General features: G+C 34.4%; 1 protein-coding gene across 4 annotated transcripts in view; it reads right to left on the reverse strand.

The window, feature by feature from the left end:
• LOC144970815 (UDP-glucose 6-dehydrogenase-like) overlaps window positions 1-10000 on the reverse strand; it is a 63331-nt gene that overhangs the window by 39848 nt on the left and 13483 nt on the right. The window lies entirely within an intron of this gene.

Consider the following 10000-nt stretch of genomic DNA (forward strand, 5'->3'; position numbering starts at 1 on the left):
ACAATAATATAGTCTATACGTAATTATAAATAATACGTAGATAGTTGGTTGGGGCAACCCGTTGAAGGCTGTGAGGTGACGAAGTGATTGACATTTAGTACAAAGGGTCGCTCGTAAAGTGGAAATTCGGCGGGCGTCAATTGATTCATCGGACGAGAGATTTTAATCCTTTAAACCCTGGGTTCCATTTTAGTCTAACCTGACATATAATCAGATAAATACCTAAATAAATAAGCATTCATAAAGAACATTCCCATGTTTTAATCGTGCTCATATCACATAGATTTTCTACAATATACTACTGTGCCTATATGAGTTGGGTTTGTTGTTTTTTAAAATTCTCAGGCAGATATTATATTATATAGAATCAACTTCTATTCCTTTCCGTACAAGTTATCTGTTAGGCGTTCTTTTTGTACAAACACTCTTACGTATCCGTCACTGCATATCGCCAATTCTCAGTCGCACTAGAATCCATTGAGATAATGTGTGTAAAGTGCCTAATTCCTGGACAGAGTTTTGCTATCACTATCACTATAGCACCACTAAACACGTTCAGCATCTCTTGACTTTAGTAAAAGACCGCAAAATATGCTTGTCCACGTCACATCGCTTTTGAAGATTTCTTGCTAAAAGTGGTTGACAGAAATTCAAGTAGATATATAAAGGTGCTATAAGAACCAATACTGATAAACTCTCCACCCCCATCCCCTAATAAAAAAAAATGTTTGTCCTTTGTTTTAGTTTTTTAATTGTTTTTTTTGTTTTTTTTAATCTTTCTTCCATTTTGGTTTGGTTTCGTTTGTTAATTTTCTTTTGTTTTTCGTCTATTTCTATATATCTATTTTTTTAATCCTGGGGGGGGGGGGGTTGATAATGCATATCATATAATATTCTGTCGTCCCGTCACGACAACAACGAAAGTCGAAAACGTCGTTAGATTTATTTATGTCCCGCGGTGGTTTCAGCCCGGTATTACGTAAGATGTGGCCAACCAGACGACGAAACGTGAATTTAAAACACCTGCTTTCTATTACCAAAAAAATCGTGGAATTACGAAATTTTGCCTCCAATCTCAAAACTTCATGAATATCTCTTTGAACAAGTCATTAAATCTTAATGAAAATGAAAGTTTATGCCAGACTAGGACATTTTAGGGATTTTGAAGAATTATTATTTAATCCTTGTCGCGGTAAATTGTTGATTTTTAAATATAACTATAGCGACTACAATTTTGTTTCTTAAAAATACGAATTTTAATTTTTAGATTTTAAAGCAGCCAGGTCTGATTTAGAGTCAAAATGGTCAGAGATACGACTTTTTTTTAACTCCTTCAGAATTTTTGTTCTTAATAAAATTTAAAAAAACAAACATTCTGACTACACTAGAAATATGACTATGTAAAAACTCCTTCAGAATTTACATCTTTGTTCTTCAAAAAAAAAAACACACAAAAAAAAAACAAAACAAGAAAACATTATGGCTATACTAGAAATATGACTTTTTAAAAACTCCTTCAGAATTTACATTCTTTGTACTTAATAAAACAAACAAACAAACAAACAAACAAATGGCACTAGTTTTCGCATTTCTACTAAAAATATGACTTTTTTTAAAAACTCCTTCAGAATCTACATTCTTTGTTCTGAATAAAACAAACAAACAAACAAAAATGGGCACACATTTCGTATTTGTCTATATTATAATAATAATAATAATAATAATAATAATAATAATAATAATAATATCAATAATAATAATAATAATAACAATAATAATAATAATAATAATAATAATAATAATAATAATAATAATAATAATAATAATAATAATAATAATAATAATAACAATAATAATAATAATAATAATAATAATAATAATAATAATAATAATAATAATAATAATAATAATAATAATAATAATAATAATAATAATAATAATAATAATAAAGCATGGCATTTATATCGCGCATTTTCATCACTGTGTGATGCTCAATGCACGTGACAAATAAACATACAAAATTTACATAGGTATATATGAAACGTAAACCACAATGCTATCAATAGCAGCAGTGTATGTAATATCGTATCAATATCATGAAAATGTAATGGTTAAAAGGTAGTGCTTTATTATATCATCGTGGTAAATCTAAGATACGGAATTGATACAACAGCTATATAATTATGATTACGATAATATTCAATATGTTTCAAAATCTTTCTTTTAAAAAAAAAATATCTTCAATCCGTGTGGTTGTTATAGTAAATCAATTTGTATTAATTATCCTTTAACTACAATGGTTGGTTTAATGCCAACTTCATCACATCCGACCCCCCCCCAAACCCTTACACACACACACACACACACACACACACACACACACACAGAATCATTTTGTGACAACAGCACCGATCACATCTATAGTTCTCACCATAACCGAACACAATAGTGTTCAACAGCTGTGACGCCACTTCCCTCGTAATGACACATAGTAGCTTAGTAACTAGTTCTAAACTATCGGAACAATGGCGGACGGGACGCCCTTATGAAATACTTCTCCGACGAGCATAAAAGTGTATCTAAAGGAGAAAAACATGTTTTGACTTTTATACATTCTGATCACATGACAAGTGAAAAAGCAAGAAGAATAAAAAGTCTTGATTTTCTTTGTTTAGAACCAAGCAGCTCGTTGCTGGGCGGACGTGACATCAGACTATTGAATCCTTTTAAAAGCTCGTTTTAACGTTGATGGAATGGGCAATATTCTTTTTTCCCCCAGTGGTTTGAGAGTATTTCCATTACAAAATTGAAACCATGACATTTTGGGTTATCAGACCGTCATTAAAGTACACATTTACACCGTCCCAATATAACACCGTTTTGAAGAGATGAGCCACGTTTATTTATTTCTGTTGGATATTTTTTTTATTTACTACGTGCGATACCTTGGAAATAAATGCATTGTCGGCGTTAAAGAGTTCAGGTTCGGGGGGGGGGGGGGGGGGGGGGGTTGTGCATGGAGAAGTGTTTATAATATTATTATTATTATGCTGTCGTACAAAATTATAGTGTATCCGTCCTGAATCGGATGCATGCATTCGGATTAGCTAATGCACTAAAAAATTCTTTACAAGATAGACTATTCAAGAAAAAGACAGAAACATGGGAGAATAGTTAATGAATGAACAGATTAAAAAAAAAAAGAATAAGTACTCTATAACATTATGTATTATCAAGTGTTTATTGGCGTACGCGCGCGCAAACACAACGAGGTTGGGGGTGGTAAGAAAAAAAAATTAAAAGAGAGAGAGAGAGAGAGAGAGAGAGAGAGAGAGAGAGAGAGAGAGGAGGAGAGGAGAGAGGAGAGAGTATTTCGAGATAGACTAGCTATAGAGAGAGATTATATACCTACTACATACTTACTACTATACTATATATACTACTCTACTACTATACTCTCTACCATACTACTATACTCTACTAACTACTACTACTACTACTACTACTACTACTACTAACTTAACTCATACTACTACTTATCTAACTACTACTATACAACTACTACATACTATACTATACTCTACTACTACTACTACTACTACTACTACTACTATACTAACTACTACTACTAATACTACTACTAACTACTAACTACTACTACTACTACTACTACTACTACTACTACTACTACTACTACTACTACTACTACTACTACTACTACTACTACTACTACCACAACTACTAAGATGACGGTAGGAAGAAGGGAAAGGGTGGGGTAGGAAGATGAGATAAATCAACAACAAATCAACACATAGAATAGACTCCAGGCCTAAATCAAATTGCGGTAAGATTCACGCACGAATTAGCAATATCATGTCAACTGTACAAGCTACGACCAAATTATCACCTATTCGACATTACAGGGTGGAGTGGGTGGTGTGAGGGCAATATGAACAAGAAACTTTCCTTAGGGAATCAAAAGCTGGCGCTTTATCCAACTTTCGTTTATTGTTGAATTTTTTTGCTGTTTTGTTGTTGATTATTTTTCTTAACTTTAAAGATGAGCTTTCACACCCCACAATATCTAGCTAACATGAAGCAAGCGCTTTACAAAGGGTAGCAAGCCAACAGTAACACACACATCTAACGTTAGGTGTATAGTGTGTAGGGGACATAAAACGTGACATGACGAAGTCGAGGCGATATTACAATTCTTCTTCCTACAGAGATAATGTTGTTACAGGGCAGGCGATGAGAAATGAATAAAAAGATCCTTTCGCAAGGCTGTGAGTAGAACCTGGGACCTACAGGCCACAAAGCCACATGATCAGCTAGGCTGTTGATTTGTTTGTTGTTTTTGTTTTTAATGCTTTTACGGCTCTTGTAACACATTAGGGCCATACCAGCGCCAGTAAAAAGGAAGAAATGGGATAGTAAAAAGTTCTAGAATTACAATTAAAGCACCCAAGAAAAGGTAAGACGAAGGGGAATTGGTTCAAATAGGAAACAGGTGTAGATTCCAAGAGCACACTATCAAAGTACTTAGTTTGAGATCACCTAAAAGTCTCATCCTGACACAAGCACAGGTCCCCACTAAGAAGGAATACACTAAAATGTTTAAAAATCATATATAATATGTAAACAAAACAAAATTCAGTGCATAACAGAGAGATGATTAACAAGACAAAAAATATCATCTCCCAAAACTCTAACTATACATTTGACTGTTTTCCTCTCAGCCAGGGTCGGTATCCGGCCAGGGCCAGGACAAAACCAAGTAATCTCATCTCTGACAAAGACAGACAGTATTTTGGAAAACAGATATAGGGGGTTAGAAGAAACAGTAAGTACCTCCCTGCCCACTAGGCTGTTGATTTAAAAGTTTGCCTTGTTTTGAATGACTTACACGAATGAAAGTTGGAAAGATGACCCGCAGTCGAGCGACTACTAACGACTCATAAGTGCGAAAATAATGTGAGACACACCAGTAAGAGAAACATTGCCACTCCAACATTCCGGTTTTTTAAAAATAATTGATGCTGCTATCAACTGCAATAAAACATTTAAAACCAGACAATACTATCCTTAATACAAACGTAAAGACTCGAATAATCAAAATGAGAATATTAAAAATTTACAATGTCATACGATAATAACATTCAGAGAATATAGCATAAACATCACCGGTCACCCCCCTGAGGGTGGAGGGGCTGTTATAGGTAGCCCTTTGGATCTAGAGTTTATCTTTGTTTTTGAATTGTGACTTAGACAATGACAATTTTTCCATAAGCTTTAGAAAGGACGATGATATAATGATATATATATATATATATATATATATATATTATATATATATATATATATATATATTATATATATATATATATATATATTATATATATATATAAATAGTCCCCATTTTTGAAACAATCAAATTAAGAAGGAACCATCCCGAAAACAATACTTGGACACTGCAGGGAGGCCACTGGAGACATGGAGAAGAAGATCTCTAGAAAGAGAGATGAAATCCTTTGATTTGACCTGGGGAGGGAAGAGGGGGGGGGGGGGGAGTTCGAAAGTTGAAGGAGGACAGAAGTCATTGGCTCCCTACTGTCGACCTTATGTGTCGATGAAACACCACAGAGGATTAAGTATGAAAAAATGTTAAGACAAAGTGGGGTTACCAAGTTTTTAACTATATTTAAAAAAACGGATGAAAATTGAAATGTTAAGAATTAAGGAGGAAGACTAATCAGAGTTCAAAATAATAGAGGTATCAAAGAGGAAATGGTGCTCAATTGGATTCAAAAGTCTGATGTCACGTCGCCCAGCAACGGCGGCCATCGTGATTCTAAACAAAGAAAATATGTACTTTTTATTCTTCATGCTGGCGAGAACTTTTCATATATGTCTTGTGATCAGAATGTGTAAAAGTCAAAACATGATCAGAGTTATAATGGGGGTTTTTCCTCTGGATACCCGTTTATGCTCGTCGGAGAAATATTTCATAAGGGCGTCCGCCATTGTTCCGATAGTTTAGAGCCAGTTACTAAGTTACCATGCGTCATTACGAGGGAAGTGACGTTCCGACTGTTGAAGAGTATTGGAAATTACATGAAAAAGTAGGCCAAAAATGTGAACAGGCGGGTTCTAGAAAAAGATTTAGAGCCGAAGAAAGGCTGAGAGACATAAAGAGATATGGAGCATACGATTTATGGGCAAAGAGTAATGGGGCACGATTTGCAAGGCCTCAGTTAGACGGTTATAAAGCAAGTCCATACTTTTTTCAAAACTCTATATTTAGTCATTATCTTGCTTTTTATATAAAACCTAAGCTTAAACAATTTTTTTTCGACAGGGACAATGCTGTTACCAGCCTGGTACTCATTTTACGAGAATGATGGGAGCATGAAAGTAAAGAGGCTTTCCCAAGGACTCAACATTGCGCCGTCCAGAGCGGGATTCAACCCAGTGACCAACAAAGTCTGAAGGCGAGTGCAAAACCACAAGTCGCCACGTGTATTTTATATAAAAGTTTGTTCTCCGTTGACCAAGAGATTAAAGAATTGGTTTATGAATGTGGTAATAATCAGCATATTATTTGTTTTATTGTCACAGATGTTATAAATTAACACTACAATTTGTTATCGTCATCAAAATCTGACATACACAATGGGGAAACACAATACTTGGACTACAATGATTTCCCCCGGGAAAGAGAGGGTCCCACTTAACCGTTCAGCCATAATTATAGGAACAAAATTAATCACATCCGTCGAACAATACCCTTATATTACTACTGCAATTAGTGGCTTAGTTTCTGACTAATCATAATTTCAAAACTATTATTACCATCAAAACTCTCCGGTTATTAATGTCTTGGCTATTCGAAAGCCACCATCATTAATTTCTTCGCACTTCTGTTTCACCTAGTTGTTCAAACACTAAATAAAACAACCAATCTCCATATCATCATATGCGCCTACAGTTGTCATTGTTGTCTTGTATAATACCATATTTGATGGTTTTCAAACTATCCCCTGAAAGGTTTCTTGCATTTTTACAACGTATGAAACCTAAATCACGTGACTAAATCACCCCAAAACGCAAGAAACGCGAACTTGTTATTCTGGCAAAACATTTTTTTTCTGTTTCATTTTGAACACGTTAGACATTTTTTGGACAAATCGGGGATCATTATAATTGCTGTACATTTGATATGAAGCAAAAATGGGTTTTTTTCCTCTGGATACCCTTTTATCCTTACATGTTAAATGTTACTCTTGGCCAGGCGATTGAGCTCGTTTAGAAGAAAGATATTGCGTTATTTATATGCTCACATTTTACTGGAGTTTTTATTTTGTTTTGTTTTGTTTTGTTTATTGCTCTTTTTATTATTTTTTTTTTTTTGGTTTTGATTATTTGATTTTATAGGGGAATCCCCTTGAACGAGAGATGTGTACCTTGAATTGATTGAAAAATGAAGCATTTTTACAAATTGATTATTGGTTATGAAATATCTAAGAATATTACTTTGAGGGGTGGAATGAAGGTATTCTTTCACGGCTTTGGATTTATTCAATTCGTTATAGTTCTAACCGCGGAAGAACTCAATCAGTTATTTGGCGAGAAAAAAAACCCATTTCCTAACTCCAAACCCGTGAAAGAATCATATATTAAAGTGAGAATCGAGAAGGGGATGCATGGGACGAGGGATACAGAGTAGAGAGAAGAGAGCGAGGGAGAGAGAGAGAGAGAGAGAGAGAGAGGGAGGGAGAGAGAGAGCAAGAGAGAGAGAGAGAAAGAGAGAGAGTGAGAAAGAGAGAGGGTGAGAGAGAGAGAGAGACAGAGAGAGACAGAGTGAGAGAGAGAGAAAGAGAGAGTGAGAGAGAGAGACAGAGAGAAAGAGAGAGATGTTTTCCACCAAGAGAAAATATCCATCCAGCGAAGATTATACTTTCTGCCGAACCTCATTGACTTTGAAATTTTTTTTTCTAGAAGTCAGCCTTGAAAACAATAAAATTTCGAGTCATTATTCATTTTTTTATAAAAGACAGGCGAGGGGAACTTACATATTGAACTCACGATGTGGATCATTCAAAATCTTAACATCGTTATGGAACTTGTGGACCAATATGACCTCAGACAAATGGCTAGATAAATTCTTAACAGAGCACTTAGTAAACCACACCATCGTCAAAACCCCAAAACTAATACTTTAGCTAAACGGGACCCTCCTTTGACCTAACTTTACTTACGGTCCACCGAACTACAAAGTCAGATCTTCCGTTTGTTTTAGCTACTTGTTAAGGGTTAAATTACAAACACAAGATCGTAATCCACATGCGACTTGGTCGCTGTTGAGAGTCAAGTGGAGTCAAGTGCCTAGATCGGGACAAGCATTTTTTGGGGTAACGGGGGGTAGTCGTTATTATTATTATTATTATTATTATTATTATTATTATTATTATTATTATTATTATTATTATTATTATTATTATTATTATTATTATTATTATTATTATATCCGATATTGAATGACCATTTGGACCAAATAAACGTGTTGTACAAATAATACGTGATGAATAAATCATTCCTTCCAAATATATATTGGACTCACATAACACAGTAAGAGAAGAGTCATGGTCATAGCTCGAGCCGTGTTTCTTGCTCAGATGGATTTCTCGATTCAGTCGACCAAGTCGTGCGCGGGTTGTTCTACGACGGAACACACACAAAAAAAAAAAAAACTCCAAAAAAAACACATCTTTTTATTTAGTCTATTATTATTTTTTTTAACTGACCAAAAATCTTTTAAACCTACTTCAAATAATATGTGACTCATCGTATCAAAAAGGTATTATGACGGGATGAATTAATTGGACCCCGAAAAGTGAATTTAGAAATAAAATAATGAGAAAAGCGTATTTGTTTTTTGTCAGAAATAGAATTTAATACAGAAAAGACATTTAACAAACCGAACGAGAACATGACGTCATTGGTACTTTTTTTTCAAAAATTAATATGAATCTACGACGCTAATTGCTATTCATCCAGTCACTCTTTAAGACAATAATCGACGACGTCCCTGTTTCGAGCCGAAATAAGTCCCGGCAACCCTTGTACGTAGCTTCCCTGACTTCGAACAGAGCTGCATATACGAGGTGGAAGTCGGTTTGGACGAATTCAATCCCCCCAGGGGACGAGTACATCAACTACTCGAAACTGAGAAGAAATTGCCAGGCTTTTCCACCAGCAAGAGGACACATTGGGAGGCAGCCAGTCGACTTCGGTCGAGAGCCTGCCTAACAGTAAGCTCACTACATCAATGGGGACTTGTCACATGTTTTTTTTTTTGTTTTTGTTTTGTTTTTGTTTTTTTGTTTTTGTTTTTTGTTTGTTTTTTTTTTTTTTGGGGGGGGGGGGGGGTTGGTGGCCATTATGTTTATATATATTTTTTTTTAATTGTTTTTGGGGGTGTTTTTCCCCTTTTCTGTTTGTTTTGTTGTTTAATCAATTATTTTTTGATTTGCTTTGTTTTGTCTGATGTAAATCAACAATTTGTAGCTTTAATGTTTCGTTTATTTTTTATTTTTTTTTTTTGTGTGTGTGTGTGTTTTTTTTTTTAATGTTTGTTCAATTAATTTTTATATGCTTTGTTTTTAGTTTGTTTTGTTGTTTTTTTTGTGTGTGTGTTTTCGGTTTGATTTGGTTTTGGTTTTTTAGGGGGTTTTATTGGGTTGTACTTTTTTTTTTGTTTGTTTACTTGTTTTGTTGCTGTTGTTTTATGTTTTTATTTTTTAATTATTTATTTTTTTAGTGTTCGTAAATATTCTGTATTGTTGAAGGATTGAAGATATATCATATTGCAAACGTGAAATGAAGCAGTACATTTACTTGACAACATGTGGGGGGGGGGGGAGGGCGAGGGTAGAAACTGACAGAGAGATTTAAAAAACAAAAAACAAATTAGAAATGTAAATGGCAAAGGACGTAGGGA

Source organism: Berghia stephanieae, chromosome 4 (genome assembly GCF_034508935.2).
Source record: "Berghia stephanieae isolate SIO BIC M18660-M18661 chromosome 4, UCSD_Bste_1.3, whole genome shotgun sequence".
Lineage (NCBI taxonomy): Eukaryota > Metazoa > Mollusca > Gastropoda > Nudibranchia > Aeolidiidae > Berghia > Berghia stephanieae.